Source organism: Macaca fascicularis, chromosome 11, assembly GCF_037993035.2.
Source record: "Macaca fascicularis isolate 582-1 chromosome 11, T2T-MFA8v1.1".
Classification (NCBI taxonomy): domain Eukaryota; kingdom Metazoa; phylum Chordata; class Mammalia; order Primates; family Cercopithecidae; genus Macaca; species Macaca fascicularis.
In genome coordinates, this window is record NC_088385.1 from 131,115,137 (window position 1) to 131,133,173 (window position 18,037).

The 18,037-nt window shown below is 44.8% G+C and overlaps 3 protein-coding genes across 11 annotated transcripts in view; 2 read left to right on the forward strand and 1 right to left on the reverse strand.

The window, feature by feature from the left end:
- Nucleotides 1–7,900, reverse strand: part of CCDC92 (coiled-coil domain containing 92) — a 35,849-nt gene extending 27,949 nt beyond the window's left edge. For 3 of the 5 annotated variants that reach the window (XM_074008333.1, XM_015431760.3, XM_015431758.3), the window contains exon 1: nt 7,597–7,900. The gene's annotated coding sequence lies outside the window, so the exon portion shown is untranslated. Of the gene's footprint in view, nt 1–6,837; nt 7,120–7,596 lie in introns of those variants that run through there. The other 2 variants (XM_065525009.1, XM_065525007.1) reach the window with 2 other exon arrangements.
- The window catches only part of ZNF664 (zinc finger protein 664), a 39,817-nt gene continuing 29,603 nt past the window's right edge, over nt 7,824–18,037 (forward strand). For 2 of the 5 annotated variants that reach the window (XM_005572585.5, XM_005572589.5), the window contains exons 1-2: nt 8,290–8,415; nt 8,965–9,099. The gene's annotated coding sequence lies outside the window, so the exon portion shown is untranslated. Of the gene's footprint in view, nt 7,891–8,289; nt 8,416–8,964; nt 9,100–18,037 lie in introns of those variants that run through there. The other 3 variants (XM_074008334.1, XM_005572590.5, XM_074008335.1) reach the window with 2 other exon arrangements.
- RFLNA (refilin A) overlaps nt 8,290–18,037 on the forward strand; it is a 346,540-nt gene continuing 336,792 nt past the window's right edge. The window contains exons 1-2 of the mRNA XM_074008336.1: nt 8,290–8,415; nt 8,965–9,099. The gene's annotated coding sequence lies outside the window, so the exon portion shown is untranslated. The remainder of the gene's footprint in view (nt 8,416–8,964; nt 9,100–18,037) is intronic.

Here is an 18,037-nt window from a genome sequence, read left to right on the forward strand (position 1 = left end):
TGATGGTAAAATCAATCAATGTATTAGGACACCTGGTATGTTTGGTAACATTTAAAAACTACAATTTTAAATTGCTAAATATATTGCCAGTTAAATACACTGTTTGGAATGACATGTGTGCATGTACGTGTGCATCGAGATACAGTGAGGTGAATCCATAAACACTTGTGTATAATTGAAGAGACAAGACTACCCACTCACAGAAAAGTAAATTGGTCTTTGGGATGCAATCTCTTCTCAATAAAGAGGAATCTTGATTCATCTTGACCTCTGTATATTCTGTCCGGAAGTCAAAGCTTATTGCTCTCACTGGAGTATGAAGTCCTGCTTTTCTTTCTCACTTTTTCGTGACTCTGTTGACTATGGACAATTGTGAAAACAGTGAGGGCTGCATGCTCTTGGAGGAGCTTACATTTCTCACAGCCCTCATGTAACTCATGTTGGGCTGTTTTGGAAATATACTTCCTTTGGTGAATAACACGGTCAAGGTTATCTATGGTCAGTCATCTCTCTCAGAGTGAACAGTCCCTTATGGTGGCTCTTTCCCACACTGTCCTGTCCCAGATCAGGCCCCACATCGTAGAAGGGACTCTGAAGACTGTCAGGGTTTCAGAGAGCCCCTTGGTAGCTCCAAAGTGCCTTCATCTTGTTCCTGTGTCCCATGGCCTGGTACACACCAACGAGAAGGGATGCCAGGGAAAATTGTATGTGGGTAGCATACTCCAAATTTACCAGTGTAGCTCATCACCACTGTGTGAGTTGTCTGACGTGTCCATTCATGTTGTGGGAAGTAGCCATAAAGACAAAGAAAGCAACTTATCTATGGATGGGGGTGTGGGGCAGGAGGCGGGCATTTATAAGCACATTCAGATTGGTTTTATTCAAATGAGAAAAACAGGTTTTCGTGTGAATGCTTTAGTAATTTCACTGGGTATAGAAGATACATGCAAAGGCTAACACAATGACTGTCAAAAAGACTTCTGAAATATTTTATTTACAGATTTGGTACATTAAGTGTGTCTATTTGGAATAGGAGTCCATAATTTCCAGATTGTAAATAAAGCTGTAAAGCCCTATACATTCATCAATGCCTTCACTGTCTTGTCCACAATCAGAAGAGATGGTAAAATGTCTAAATGGAACTGTGAAAAATAACCTAGCCAGGAATTTTCAGAAACTCGACTGAAGTGGCTGGATTCCCTACCTATAAATGTAAACATGAGAGTTGTGACAAACAAAAATCTGGGATCTTCACCTAAAAAACTGAGTAGGCTTCGGAGGCTTCTGGTTACATCCCCAATGGTAGGACATTCCATGGGAGAGGAAGCTATGTTCTTTTGAAAAATAGCTAAGTCTTGCACACCGATGGAAAGCACTGATGAGGGTGTCTGTCAATGTATCTCATTCCCAGGTTCACTCTGTGGTTCAGCAGTCCAAACATCACTTCAACCTTCCTTCAAGGGACTCCACAGTTCTGCTGGCTACTAATGTGCCGAGGATTCCCAGTTTCTTCAGTAGGAACATGCTGACCCCAACGACTTTGACACCTTCTAATTAAACTCAGTTTTCTCTAAACACAGGAATGGCTAATTTGCTGCTTTCCACTTAAATTTCAGACTCAAGATGGTCACTGCACAGGCAGGTCCCACTGGCATCCTGAAACTACTAGGAAAGGCACTCTGCTCTAACCACAGCCTGCTAATGAGTAACATTCAGTGCAGTGCTCTAGAATTAGCCAATGGTCACCCAAAGCTCTGAGTTCCATCCTGCAACAAGGGATGAGACACAAGAACACCTCCAAATAGACAGCTCTCAACCTGTCTCCAAGGTCTCACTTCTGGCTCTGTTTCTACTTGGATATTTATTTTCTCTCTCCCCTAAAAACCTGCCTTTGCCCTCAAACAATATGGTTTGGCTTTGTTTATCTCTGAACTGGGTCCTGATACCACAGCCTTATTGTACTAATAAACTTGTCAAAAACTGACTTGACCCCTTTATTGATGGAAAATAATTCCTCACTTGAAATCTATCACATTGCAGAGGCTGAGGAGGATTACACATCCTTCCTCCCCCGAGAGCAACAGGGCATGTCAATGAACAAGTACCTTAATGCCAGAAAGCTGCTGCTCTATTCCACTAGAACTTTCTGGTCTTGTCACAGGGACTCAACCAAAAGATAAAGATGATTCGGTATCAGATACTGACCTTCCTTGAAAATGACAGGCCAAACCTAGTAACTTCTACTATGTTCTTATCTATGGGAACACAAAACTGAGCAAAAAACCCCAACCTTCCTCCATCTTTCTTATCAATGTGCAAGCCTTGGCTATTTTAAAAATGCATATCTGCCCTAACACGCTACTGGCCACTGAGGCAGAAACACTAGCAGTGCCTTTCATCTGGGTTGATGTGTGTGACAGCTGAAGAGAAAGGAGTTACAAAAAGCCTCCTTCAATGTTTAGGGTATGGCATGAGCCTAACCTCTTATGTTCATTTATCATTAGAAAAATATGGCGATCCTGGCCGGGCGCGGTGGCTCAAGCCTGTAATCCCAGCACTTTGGGAGGCTGAGACGGGTGGATCACGAGGCCAGGAGATCGAGAGACGATCTCGGCTAACACGGTGAAACCCCGTCTCTACTAAAAAATACAAAAAAACTAGCCGGGCGAGGTGGCGGGCGCCTGTAGTCCCAGCTACTCGGGAGGCTGAGGCAGGAGAACGGTGTAAACCCGGGAGGCGGAGCTTGCAGTGAGCTGAGATCCGGCCACTGCACTCTAGCCTGGGTGACAGAGCAAGACTCCGTCTCAAAAAAAAAAAAAAAAAAAACAAAAAAAAACAACAAAAAAAAAGAAAAATATGGCGATCCTAAGATAATTATGCTATGTATGATAGAGATGGAACTTTCTCTCGGGAACCCAGTGTTTTTACATGTCCTCTACATTATATCAAAGATGGCCTTTTCAGAGTATGATGCCACGGATTTCTAGGTAAAATGTGCAACTTTAAGAAAGAGAGTATTGCAGTAATATTGGGAACGACAATTTACATGTAGCATTAATGCTTAAACAATGTTACCTAAGAAAATGGGCTTTAAGGACTTCTCATAAACTCTCTTACTTGCATAGTAAATGAGAAGGGCACAGGATGCATTTAGAAATAGATTGGGGAGGAAATCTGAAGAGCAAAGGATAATGGATTTTATGCAGACCTAAATTTAGTATCTGAAGTGTTGCCAAAGAGGCAACAAAAAGAAAATTTGTTGAAGCAGAGTATTATGTGCCTTATACTCCTTTATTAAAAGTTTTCTTCTGTCGTTTTTCCCCCTTATTATAAGCAGCTTTCTCAGGCTTGCTCTATTTGGTGCTAACCAATGGAAGTTTACTGCTCGGTCCTGAGAATTCAGCTAGAATAAAAAATTTCAGAAACAAGGAGAAAACTTACTCCTTCACAGAAGAGTAGACACTTCTTGCTTCGTAGTAAAGTTCTTTCTGATAAAGCAGTAAGCTGGGAATAATGGTGAAAGTATTGATCTCGGTCTGCTCTCCATTGTGGAAATTTGCATGTAAACTGTTTTCTGATTAACAAAGAAGTCTTTTAAGATGTTTGTGTGATCCCTTCAAAAGTCATGGCTAAAAGCTTTAAAATGCAACCTTTAACCTTGAAAATGCTGCTTTCTAACTGGTTGCCTTATTTGCTAATTTGTTGTCCTGGTAATAATATTTAAGTAGTATCTGTGATTTTTTTTCCTGGAAAAATAAGTATTTTTAAGGTTTCATTTTATTTCTTGGTTGGCCAGAAAAACTTGATAATCGTCTCTTTTCCCTTCATGCATACAGCGTAAATAAATGGTATATTCCTTGTCCAAAGTTTGAGGAGTCTTAGTCACTTATCACACCCAAAGTCAGCTAATGGATAAGAGACACAAACGCATGAGACAAACTCATCTGCTACAGAACAAGAGAGAGAAACTACTTTAAAAGACGTTTAAAAAGTCCAGTCCAAGCAGACATTAATTCAGAATTGTTTTTTCCTCTTCTTCCTAAACTGGAGAGGTTGGACCTTGGTTTAACTCAATTGGCCTCATTACCGTCTTGCTGCACTTCAATCCTTGTGTATTGGGCACTCGTGTTCACAGGTAACTCTGCTCTGCTTCTTAGCCACAGACTGGAGTCCCAACCTCATTGACCCACTTAATACATGTATTAGATTGACACTCAGTAGCCGAATCTTTGTTATAATAGATAAATTATTATTCCCATTTTTGATAAAACCATCATTCTCAAGATTGGTTTCATACAAACAGGGCACATGTTTTTCTTCTTCAAACACAAAGCTCCAATTCCCCTAAGCTTTTCAGCTTGCTGTAATTCTACTTCTTGGCTTTGTTTTACCTTCAGCTGCCAGCATATTTTAAAAACCATGCAGACATACTGAAAAAACATCCAATGCAACTTAATGTAGGTGGATATGACTGGACTTTTTGCTGTGAAACTTGAGTCATGTTTGAGTAATGAAATAAACAAACTAAAATGCGGAGCAAGCACAAGAATCATCTCTTATTCAGTCTTTTTCTTCTTCTTCTTCTTTTTTTCTTTTTTGAGACGGAGTCTTGCTCTGTCGCCAGGCTGGAGTGCAATGGCATGACCTCAGCTTACTGCATCCTCCGCCTCCTGGGTTCAAGCGATTCTCCTGCCTCAGCCTCCCGAGTAGCTGGGAATACTGCGCCACCATGACCAGCTAATTTTTGTATTTTTAGTAGAGATGGGGTTTCACCATGTTGGTCAGGATGGTCTCGATCGAGACCTCGTGATCTGCCCGCCTCGCCCTAGCAAAGTGCCAGGATTACAGGAGTGAGCCACTGCACCCAGCCTTATTCAGTATCTTTAAAAAAATGTTTTCAGCCAAGTAAAAGAACGATTCACCTTCACAACTTGCTGGCTCTCCAAAGAATGACTGGCACCATGCTATTTTTTAAAAAGAGCTTTAAAAAAAGACTTTTGTGCTTGCCTTCCTAGAAAAGAGTAATTTTCCTCTTGATTCAATGTTTATTGTAGAAAATAAAAGTCAAAGAAAGAAATACAAATCATGTATAATTAAAAAGAGTCTTTTAAAACACACTGAATTTGAGAGTGCTTTATTCCTGTAATGTGCCATACAAACGCAAAGCAGGACTAAGAATCATCTTTGATAGCAGGTGGGTCTTTAATCTACTAAAAATCTTCCCAGGGTTTGTGTAGGTGTTTGGGGATGTTGCTATGTCCACAACTGTAGAAGCCAGCCTAAGAAAACAAAAAACAAAAGCCACAGTGCTAAAAGTGAAGTACGGAAGTCCTCGAATATAGTTGCCATCGGAATACCTAGGAGTCCGTCTCAGAAAGACCGCCCTATACCTGTGATACCTCCTAACAGACATTCAGGCCAAGTGGGGAACCAGCTGATCCCAAAAGCCCCTAGGGAAGGAGCGGCCCCTTCTTTCCACTGCTAGTTCTCACCATAAACAACTTTTGCCTTTACGTGAAAGTGAAATCTGTTTTTCTGTACTAATTACTCAAAATAAATGAAATCCCTTGCCGCATGACAGACCTCCACATATCTGAAGACAATTAGGACACAGCCACTTCCCTGCCCAAATCCTTCTGCAGGTTGAAACATCAGAGCTGAAGATGTGGAAACCGGTGTCATTAGGTTAGCACCTACCTAGCTGGGATGAAACTTCAATCTGACTCAAACGTTTACTGCAACATTGGTGTGTGAAGACACAAAGTCACCTAGTCACTGCCCTTGAAGGATATGGAATTCAGTAAATTCAGTAGATATAATTAATCTTAGTTACCAAATGTGTGCCCTCTATGTATTAGAAACTATTTATGGCTGATCTGGTTCCAGATAGAAGGAAAAAAGTTCCACGACTTTTCTTGCTAGATATACGAGAAAATGCTTTTTCAACATAAGTATTTTTTAAAAGCATCAACACTTTATTAACGTTAGTGTCACTGCAAAGGCATCCTACCAATGAGGTAATTATATTGAGCTCAATTTATCCAAAGATAATTGGGTAAGTTGAGATCAATTTATCCAATTTGGCAATTTATGCAACATGGCAGATGAAAGAGTTATATACCCAAGATGAATGATTCTTTTTTTAAAGAGTTAATAAAAATTTCTAATTTCCAAAAAAACCTATTTGTCAGACTGATGTATTTAAAATGTGTTAGAGTAAAAATCTCACACAAATAATTGTCCTGTACCTTAGATCTTAAATGTGCCTAAACTAAATTCACTGCGTAATTATAATATGCAGAGGAGTAACAAAACTATTTCAAGATTTTTCAGTGATAAGTATAGGTACGCATACCCGTAAATATAATCACTAGTTTTAAAGCCTTCTTCCAAGCATATTTCACGTAAGATGAACAGTTAGCCAAAAGAATTACATACATTTCAAAACATCTTTGGAGGTAAAAGTCACTTCAAACGTTAGCATCTTTTTCCTTACAATGCAACGGCGAGAAAATGCATGGGAATTCTTAATGTGAAAAAAAAATCATTTTATCAATACCAATGCTCTTTAATTTCAAATGTAAAAGTTTTAAAATGGCAATCCTAGTTTTAATACTCTTACAGGTTTCTGGAAATGCGTAATATGTTAAAGTATTACAGCCTGGTAGCTTGTATTTTGTTACAAAACCAACTACTGCAACCTAAACTACAGAGTACGGTTATATTTTCTCTCTGGCCGCCTAATTTTCATTAGTGGACTAGATCGTACTGCTAAATATCAAAGCTTGAAATGAAACAATACAGGCCAGCATGAAAACCTAAGTTAGAGAAACTCACTCGCGGTAGCAGACGGCAGCCCAGGAGCCAAACCCGGAGCTCTGCTGCGTTTGTGCCTTCTGCTCCGTTTCACGAATCACAAACAAATCGTCAGAGTAAACTAAAGCGCATCAAAGCTTCAGGAAGGGGCTGGCAGGTAGCGTACTTACGGAAAGGCTACCAGGACAGGAGGCGATACAACTTGTCAGGGAGGGTCTCTAAGGTCCCCTGGGTGGTAACATGCATTTAAAAAGGAGATGTGGATTCAAGCCGCCTCCTCCCCACAGCATCCCAGACAAAGCCGGGCTAGGCCCCGGGGCGCTCCTGGTGCACCTGCAATGCGGATCCCTCGCCCTGCGATCCCACCCCGGGGCTGGCAGGAGCGCCCCGGGACCGGCCTCTCCTCCCCCTAGCCACTGGCGTGGGCGCGCGCCGCGGCCGGTCCGCACCCTGGACTAGAGCCCGGGCCGGGGCGCCCCCTCCCCAAAAAGGGCCGGCAGACCCTGCGGGGGCGGGCGCGGCCCGCGCCTCAGGGACCCTCTTCCCCCGATTCCGCCGTCCCGCGAGTTGCCTTCGTCCGGGGCCACCCCTGCCCCTCGCGGAGCTAGCGCGGCTCCCAAGCCCCGGGGGTGGGGCGGGAGGACCCCGTCCCCCATCTCCCCGCGGGGAGGGTTTTTAAAGTCTTCGCCACGAACTCCCGTCCCTGCCCGGCCCCTCCGCCCCCGCCGGCGCTGCCAGGTGAGCGGGGCCGGACTCGGCACACCCCGGGCCCCGCCTCACCTGCGGGCGCCGCCGTCGCGTTCCTTCAGGCGGCTGCCCTCTTAGGCTCGGTCCTCCCGACGGGCGACGGCGGGGGCTCGCGGCCCATGGGCTGGGCGGGGCGCGGCGGGCGGGGCTGCCTGGGCTCGGGCGCTGCCCGGAGCCGGGCCGCCGAGGGAGGTCAGTGGGCGCCGCCCGCCCGGCACATCTCGCCCGCTCCCACCCGAGCGCTCGCCGCGGTGCACCCTGGGAGTGGGGCCGGCGGCGAGGCCTGGCCGCGCTGACCCGACGGGCGAGGCGCCGACGCGGCGGCGGGTCTGTGTCTGCCGGGCTGGGCGGGGGCGGCGGGCAGATATTCACTTGGCGAGGCGGGGCGACGCCCCCTTCCGCCCGGCTGTGGCCGGGCAGGGGCGAGGGCCGAGGGGAAGGGAGGGTCGGGCCCGCGGGACGCAGGCGCACAGCTCAGGTGCGGCCGCACTGCGGTTGCCCTGGGTAACGCGGCCTGGGCGGGGGCGCGGGGAGGAGCGAGGGAAGCGAGCGGGAGCGCGCGCGCCGCGCGCGGGGATTGGGGATGGCCGGGCCCGGCACTGTCGGGGCTGGGGGGCGGGGGCGGAGGCGGGCAGTGGGGGCGCGGGCCGGGCGGCCGCGCATGCGTGCGGTCCCCGCTCCCCCGGGGCTCCCCGGCCTCGTGCGTGCGCACGCGCGCTGTCCCCCGGAGGCGTCTGGGTGTGCGGAGCGCGCGCGCGCGCGGCTCGGAGGCGCACCTGTGAGGTGTCCCTGAGGAGAGGGAGGTGGGTGCGCGGCGCCCGCGGCCTGGGGCGCTGACTCCCCTCACTTGGAGTGAGTTCTCGGCGGCCGGGCTGCAGTCTTTCTTTCTTTCCCGGAGGGGGCTAGGGGCCAGGGGCCGGGGAGCGGGCTGGGGGTGGGAAGGAGGTGGAGTGGATTAAAGAAAAGAAAAACAACCCATCCCGGAGGATGGGCCTCGGGCCGGCCCGGCCCTTGGGGATGGCTGGGAAGGTCAGAGCGGCTCCGCGCAGCCGGGCGGGCCCCGGGCTGAGAAGCCGCCCCTCGGGCCTCGGGCGGTCGGCCGCGGGCCCGCAGTGCTGGGGAGCGGGGCCGGGGGGCGCAGATGGCGGCCGGCGCGAGCGAGGGCTGGGCAGCGGGCAGGGCGAGGCCGGGCGAGGCCCCGCGGGAGCCGGACTCCCGAGCCAGGCTCCATTGTTGTTGGAGCCGAGAAGGGGGAGCGCGGCCGCCCTCGTCGCCCGTGGAGCCGCGCCTTGGAGCCCTTCCAGGCGGATCCCCGGAGAGGCGGTCATGGCCGCGCCAGGGGACCGGGGAGCCGGGCGGCTGCGGAGGAGCCAGCTGCATGGGGTGCTGTGTGTTTTTCAGGGCGCCCTGCGTCCGGCAGAGGAGGCGAGCATCCCGCTCAGGTGATGAGGAACCCCTCGCGCACCCAGCGCAGAAGGCTGCTGCGGCCGGACGCCTCCATTGTTTGACCGCAACAAGGGCCGGATTCTCACCCAGGTAAACTGGCTGCCGGCGCTGTCCGCTTCCCTCTCGACTCCCGCCTCCGCAGGCGTTCTCACCCCTTCCAGGACTCGACTGCAGTTTTCTCACTGTCCCCGGCTTCTCATGGACTCCGTATACCCCCCTCCCAGACATTTTCCCATCCAGATCCATCTCTCCGCCACATCACCTCTTATTTCCCCCAGAACTCGGCTCCTTTGTGAAACCTTTCTTGCCGAACTCTAACAACTAAATCTCCCCGGGAGCCTGCTCCGAACTGTTCTGGTCGCTAGATTGCTTATGGGCTGTCTCACTGCAACAAAGGAGACCAGATACTGAAAAAAGATTTCCGAGCTATTGCCTTCTTCAAGGAACGTTTTCTGATATTTACAGTTTATTGTTTTCTCAAGATGGAACTGTTTTTAGGCATTTTGTCTTCTTAGGGCCCCTATTTCCTTTATAGATGCATAGTTTTTTAAAGCAGGAAATTGACCTTGTTCAACCCACAGGTTAATTTAAAATTTAAAAATTAATTTTAAATTAGAGTAGTACATTTTCTTTGTAAAAACAGCGTATCGCAGAGATGGCATTTTGTCTTTTGACTATCAACCGCTGTCTCTAGGGATGCCGACTATTACGTGTGAGGTGTGTATCCTCCTAGATCTTTTGGGATACTTTTACGTGTGTGCATCTAACATCGTTTTTGACTGCTTTAACAAGGACTGTTGCACCCTTTCAATTTTAGCATATAATGCTTCAAGTTATTTTTTTTAACAACTGCTGCATCATGTTCCATAGTTTCAGTATACCGTGGTTTAGCCGTTTCCCAAATTGATAGTTAAAGTTTTAACTTTAAAACAGCTTTTTCGCCGGTCGTGGTTCTCTGATGAGATGACATTTCGGTGATAGTACAGATACACGCTAATACCGAGATTTGGCATTTATGATGAAGTTCTCTTTTGGTTAAGAAATTTACATGTGGGAGCAGCCATCCCTCCCGTATAGTAGTTGTGACTGTACCTCTTAGAAGTCGTGTGACCTTGGGGAGGACATTGAATGACACCAAACCTCAGTTTTCTTTTCTGTAAATGGCCTGCTCTATCTACTCCATAGAGTTCAGTGATACAGTGCATATGGTTTGTAGAATGTAAAGTAGTATATAAATATTGGTTTTATTAGCCTTTGTGATACAAAAATTATTTGTAATATCATTTATATTTTTTGACGAGATGTGTATCATATCACAGAGCACTAGAGATAGTCAACTTTGAATGCTTTTTAATTTGTGATTTTTTAAATTAATTTTTATCAAGTACTGACAATACGTTAGGCTTCGTAAACAATATTTTGCAAAGCATTTTTTCCTAGAGCTTTCTTTTCTTCCTCTTCTTCTTTAAAAAAAAAAAAGAGAGGGAGCGAGAGAGCGAGATAGGGTCTCTTTCTGTTGCCCAGGCTGGACTGTAGTGGCATGATTCTAGCCTCCCCAGTAGTTAGGAATGACTACAACCATGTGCTACCATACCTGGCTGATTTATTTTATTTTATTTTTGTAAAGACAGGGTCTTACTATCTTGCCCCAACTGGTCTCAAACCCTGGCCTCAAGCAGTCCTCCCAAAGTGTTGGGATTACAAGTGTGAGCCACTGTGCCCAGCCCCTAGTGCTTTCACACCTTAAAAAATAAGGCATATAAATTAGTTGACTGTGAATAAACATATTAGCAAACTGAACACCAGACAATACTCTCACTATAATATTTAATCTTATTTCCTTAAAGTTGTAAGTTGTACATGTATTTTTCTGTGGCAGTAGCAGATTCAGATTAGTTTTTATGTCCTTCAAGGAAAAGGGATTTTTACTAAATTTGCAGGCTGTATCAGAGTTTTAATATTGAGATTTAATATTTTAATCATTTAAATAATGATTGAATGATGTGATGGGTAACATTTTAAGATGTACGAGATACGATTAGGGGCTTTGTATGTATTTTTCTTTCTTTCAGATGTATATGAGTGCCTGCAGTGTGGCCAACAAAATCAACTTGTTCTTTTTCTCTTGAAGCTTATGATCTGTGAGGGGGAGGGGATCGGAATTTAAACACAATCACAACTACACATATGATCACAAACTGTGGTATCTGCTGTGGAAGTTAAGCAGCACCTGCTATGAGGAAGTATAAAAAAGGGGAGACCAAATTTTAGAGTGGAGAAAAGGGGCCTAGGAAAGGCTTTTCTGTATAAATAAGATTTAAGCTGAGATTTGAAGAGTGCGTAGGTGTTAGTGTGGAGGGAAGTGGGGGATAATTTTCCAGACAGAGGAACAGCATGTGGGAAGGCCTCAAAGCAGGGAAAAAGCTTTGCCCATTCCAGGAATTGAAAGAATGAATGTGGATAGACTATGGAGGTGAAGGGGAAGAGTGGCAGGCCAGGGGCCAGATCAAGTAGGGTCTTGTAGGGCAGGTTAAAGTGGTTGTATTTTATCCCGAGTGAAGTGGGAAACCATGATACGGGTTGGGTTTTACAAAGAGGAGTGACATAATCAGATTTGTATCTTTAAACAGCCACTCTAGTCGCTGCATGCAAGATGTGGGGGTGTGTTGGGGCTGGAGAGTAGAACTGGGGAGACCAAGTAGGCCATCTCAGAGGGCTGTCTGGAAGAGATGTGAGCTTTCCCTTGGAATTCACATTGACTTCACGTTACCAGCTACACGAAGGTCAAGTCAGTGTTTGATTAAAAAAAAAAAAAATCCTGGCCAGGCACGGTGGCTCACGCCTGTAATCCAGCACTTTGGGAGGCCAAGGCAAGTGGATCACGAGGTCAGGAGATCGAGACCATCCTGGCTAACACGGTGAAACACCATCTCTACTAAAAATACAAAAAATTAGCCAGGCATGGTGGCAGGTGCCTGTAGTCTCAGCTACTTGGGAGGCTGAGGCAGGAGAATGGCTGAACCCAGGAGGCGGAGCTTGCAATGAGCAGAGATTGGGCCTCTGCACTCCAGCCTGGACGACAGAGCGAGATTCCGTCTTACAAAAAAAAAAAAAAAATCCTTGTTTCTAATTTTTTAAAAGTGAGCATTAATAAAAGTAGCAATAAAAAGGTACTTTGTATGCAAAAAGTACACAAAAATGTTAAACTAGTTGTCTACACTAAAAAGTATCGGCAGGTCTATCAAGTGAACCGTCGATTCACATCCTGTAACAACTTGTGTGTTGATCTTCATTATTTTCTTCATCAATTTGTATGAGTTCTTTACATATTGAAAATACTAACTCTTAGCTTATTATTTGCCACAAATATTTTCCACTTTATGGTGTTATGAGAGTAAGAGATAAAGAGCCAGGCGCCTACACAGCACTCAAATCTTGGAAGTAGCTGCTGCTATTAGAAACAATAGAGAAAATAATAATTAAAAACTAGTGTACTAGACTACATAAAATTTAATTACTCTTTAGGGCACAGTTTGCAGAATGGTTATGATGCATCCCCTGTATCATATATTTAGTGGCAAATAACACTGCCATTAAAAATGTTTATGAAGAAAATATATTAAAATGCTTATGATAGTGTTAAGTGGAAGGAAATCAGGATACACAGTTGTATACATGATATAATTAAACCTCCCAAAAAAAGTCCCAGGAGCCTTCCAGTACAACCTATGAATGGCAAAAATATGTAGAAGAGATCAGGTGGAAATCTGAAGAATTGTGGACTAAATATATGATACGGGGGTGTATCATAACCACTCTGCAAACTGTGCCCGTAAATGTAATTCTACAATATACATATTTTGTGCAGAAAGCTTTTCTCTGTATTTAAAAATATTCTTTTGATGGTTCCTAGACCATCAAGAAATGTAAATAATTTAAAGACTCTTGATACATATGGCCAATGTAACATAAGAGTGTGTCATTTTTACCACATCCTTTTAGGTACTAGATAGTATATATTTTTGTCTAAATTTAGACCTTTAGTGAAATTTGTGAGAAACTGTAACATCTTCATTACAAAAGTAAATGCCCATTGTAAAAAAAAAACTGAAGCAATGCAAACACATGTGATATGAAAAAGCAGTCTCCCCTAGGCTTTTCCCAAGAAATAATCAGAATTAAATGCTTTCCATGCCAAGATTACATGTACTTGTATTACATGTATGTTGGAACATTTGATTTAATGAAGTGTATTATATGTGGGACATGATAACTACATGGCAAATAGACATGAGCACTGTTTTTTTGGTTAAAGCCGTATGAATAAATTTGGAAATTACACTGAAAATGATTGGGACCCATTGAAAACTTGTGAGTAGGGTAAGAACAATCCATTTTGCATTTAAAAAAATTTATATTAGAGTAGATAATGGATTAGAGGGAAGCAAGACTGGAGGCTTTTGTAGAATTCCAGGGAAGATGACGGTGGCCTGAGTTAAGTTGAGACAATGCAGGTAGACAGTGGAAAGTTTCCAGAGGTATTTGGAAGAGAGTGGCTAGACCTTTGTGATGGCGGGGAGTCAATGATATCCAGGTTTCCGACTTGGGCAATTGAGGGGAGAGTGGACTCATTTACTGTAGTTGGGAATTGGCTATGGTTTGAATATTTGTCCCCTCCAAAACTCATGTTGAAACTTAGTCCTCAATGTGACAGTGTTGAGAGGTGGGGTCTTTCAGTGGTTCGGCTCATAAGGGCAGAGCCATTCATAGATTAATGAGTTGTCATGGGAGGGTACCTAGAGGCTTTATAAAAAGAAGAGAGACCTGAGACAACATGTTAACATGCTCAGCCCCTTCGCATCGTGTGATGCCCTGTGCTGGCTCAGGGCTCTTTGAAGAGTCCCCACCAGCAGGAGGGCTGTCACCAGATGTGGCCCCTTGACCTGGGCTTTCTCAGCCTCCATAACTGTAAGAGATAAATTTCTTTATAAATTATCCACTTTCATGTATTCTCTTGAAAGCAGTAGAAAACAGATTAAGACAGGAATGTAGTAGGCTTTGGTGAGGAAGTGACTGATTCAGTTTTGGATGTGCTTGAGTTTGAAGGTCTTACAGGACACGTAGGTTCTTCATGAAGAGAATTTACAAAGAATAATTTTACAGTACACATACATGTTTTGCTGTAAGAATGACCAGATACTATACATAGCTATGGTATTAAAATCAATATTTCTACATGGGAAATTTTTCTTGCAATATAGTTGTACGTCTGTAAATTGGGGCATATCTGTCTAGATAGACTGGACAGTTGATATTTTTCACATAGAATTATTTGAGACTGCATGACCCTGACTTCAGGTAATACCATGTTTGTCTTTGGGGTTCATTCGGTAGACTCTGCCTCTCTGAGTGGGTGTTGGAGATTCCTCTGGGCATTAGTGGTCCTTTTGTCAGTCATCCCATTGTCAGAGTACACCTGACTTCTTGGAGTGATTTCTCTTCATCTTGGTAAACTGGTCCCTTCCACATAGGGGCAGGCCAGGAAATAGGGAGAGTGGTACCCTTTCATCCATGTGTGAGTGCCCACCTGACTGTTAGTAGTATGGCTGGAGCATGGGTACCTTGAAGGACAAGTGGGGAAAAGGTAGTGGAGAAAGTGCCTGCCAAGGTAACAGAAGACATTAGAGAGGAAGGGGGATGTCTTCATCAGAGGTTGGGGCCCAGTCGCTGAGAAGTTGGCGGCAGTCAGTGTGGCTGTGCTCTTTGCCTTCATCTCCCCAGCTGCTCTTGCTCACTGTGTGTCTGCCCTGTGCTTTGTGTGCCTGCTCTCCCTCTTGTCTCTTCTCTCTCTCGGCTGTAACACATGTGACCCCAGGTGGTCACTCTGGAAGACCATCCTGAAACTGTAACTTCTGCCAGCTCACATCACAGGCCCAGTCTTTCTACTTCCCACTTCCCAGTCCAAATTTTCCAGAAAGACAATCTGATTGGCTTAGCTTGGATTCCACGCTCACTGTATTGGTTTTACTGTTGCGGAGCTTACAGGAGCAGATTCACTTAGTGTGAGCCTGGTGGACTGGCTAGAAGGGAGTGCAGATGAGGACACTCAGGAGAGACGTCCTGGAAGTTAGAAAGTTTCAAGAATGGACAGGAGCAGTAGTTTCAAATGGCCTAGAGATGTAATAAAGGGATCGGGAGTGAATCTTAGATTTAGCAAATTGAAGTCTTTCAGTTCAGGTTGAAAGTTGTGTCTGCTGGGCATGGTGGCACACGCCTGTAATCCCAGCACTTTGAGAGGCCAAGGCGGGTGGATGGCTTGAGGCCGGGAGTTTGAGACCAGCCTGGGCAACATGGCAAAACCTCATCTCTACCAAAAGTACGAAAATTAGCCAGGCATGGTGGCACACACCTGTGGTTCCAGCTACTTAAGAGGCTGAGGTGGGAGCATCACTGGAAGGCAGGGCTGTAGTGAGTCATGATCACGCCACTATACTCAAGCCTGGGTGACAGAGCGAGACCCTGTCTCAAAAGAGTAAAAAAAGTAAATTGTGCTACAGCTAATCCATGTGGGAGAGTCACAAGGTGGAACCAATGGCTATGGTTACTCATTTGTAAAGACAGTGGAAGAAGAGAATTTTTTTAATGCAATTTAATTTTGAAGATGTAGCAGAAGCATTCAAAATGTAATTTAAAGAATATAATTCGTATTGCTTTTTAACACTAAAACATTTCTACACTTTTATTCTAACTCTGGAATACACAGAGTCTCTTGTGTCACCTGATACATTATAAGAAATTCAGTAAAGCTATTCTAGAACTCATTTATTTTTCATACCCCTGAAAGTTCATAAAATAATCATAGCTTATTTCCATATCTTATTTTGCAGTGCGTTCTATGATATTGTGACAGAGCTTGTGAGGAAGTCTTTGTAGCCAGAGCGGACCCCTGTCCCAAAGATGATGAACTCTGCCACTTAGGTTAACAGCACAGCAGTTCATAGAAAGAATTGGAACCATTTTTCTTCTGCAGAGTAAATTTCATATGTCCCTCTGGCTTTCAAAATCACTTTTGGATGTGTAGTTGAAATATGTTTAGGATTGAGTGTGATGGGAGTTTAAGAACATTTCATTGATTCAAAGTACTCGGCGTTGGCTAAAAAACAGGTCAAATTTCTCAGTTAACCGATATTCAATAAATTACTTTTAATACTATAACTTTACATTGTGATAGAACTAGGACCTTGTGGTAAGCCTCCAGACTCACAGAATCAGAGAACCTGCACGAAGCATGCATTTTCATGATGCTTGGCAACCAGAGGTAGTAACCCATTGTGACATTGATTTCAAGTTGTAAGACCTTAGTGTGAAGAGCCAAGAAGGTTTCTGAGCAGGTGTTTGAGTGCCCTCTGGAGGCCTTGTGAACAGTTGAAACGTGGACTCCTAGCAAGAGCTTTCTTTCACAGCCAGAGTTGAGAACCAGTGGGCGAGATGGTTGAAACTGGTGTGGATGTTAGGGGCAGAGGAGAGGGGAGATGGAACCCACAGGAATGTACTAGTGTTTACAGGAGCTTGCCCCGCCAACTGAAAATACCGGGTTTATGCAGTGAGTGTAGAACATAGAGGCTGTAGGGTCACAGAAGGAGCCAAGGGAGTGTGGCCAGTAATGTCCAGATAAAGAATAAAAAGTGCCCTTCGATTGGCCAAGAGAAGACCAACAGTGAGAGGAACCTCGGTGGTGTGGTATTGGATTGAGACATGAATGGGAAGTGAAGCAATAGAAATCCGGAAAAATCAGTCTTTAAGAGGTCTGGATGGGGAAATGGAGGGTGGGGCCAGGGAGACAGGGCAGCTAGAGAAGGCCTAGGATTAAATGCTGTTTTTCCTTAAGGTCGGGGGAGACTTCTGCATTGTGTTTAAATGCTGAAGGGAAGAAACAAACACAGAAAGAAAACAGTTGAAAGGGGTGTGGGGGCCAGGGAGGAGGAGAGTTAGTTTCAAAGTTCTTTGCCCAGGAGATTTGTTGAGGGAAGAAGTTGCCTTTTATAGGGACTTTGAGTTTGGCAAAGTAGTGATTTTCAGTTTATCATGGGATGATGGGAAAATAATTGTAGTAGGCAGTTGGAGATACAGGTAAGAAGAAAAGACTGTGACAAAAAACTGTGGCATCATCATCATGGAAATGGTCATCACTCTAGTCGAGCAGGTAGTTGAGCTAAAAAATGGGGACAGGACATACTGTATGGAGGACTCCTATATTTAGGCATAGGCATCAGAGATGGCAGACACACTCAGCAAAGCCAGAGGAAAAGTGAGAATGTGCAGGGAACTGGGAGCCGAGGAGACGGTAGACTAGGAGTCAGGGTGAGGCAGGAGGAACGGCCCGAGATTTGACTTTGAGAGCAGTTTGTAGTGGGGGTTGGGGTGCAGAATGGTGTGTAGGAGGCGTACACAGAAGATATTGTAGATGCTGTGGAGGAGCTCAGCGGAGAAAGTGAGAAGAGTGAATTGGTCTTAGTCGGGGGATGGCTCCAGAGAACACATGTCGCTTATCTGTGCATATGAAATTAAAGCTGTAATCAACAATGACTCTAGAAAGGATTATATTTGCTTTTTTGCTTTTAACACCGTCGTCTCAGAATGTAAGATCTAAGTTTTGTGTAACTTTTGTGCCACTTCCTGCTCTTCTCAGATTGAAAATCTGCCCAAAAGGAAGAAAATGTCTAGGTCTCTTCATGACATTTAAGGGAGTTCTTGTGGGAGAGAGTAAATGTGACTGATTTTTGATTTACTGTTATGACACATGTCAAATGTTAAATCCTTTAAATCTGTGAGACCATTTGTTCTCATAAATGACATGTAAAAATACTTGATAAAACTAGTAGTATGGCTAATAGAAATTATTTGGCTTCACTTATTTAAAATATTTCATTAAGAAAAGATAAAAGATTTCTAATATCAGAAGTGGTCAAATAACTGTGTTGAAATCTGGGAGGTGGGATTTGACCTCTCACTGTAGACTGAGTGCCCA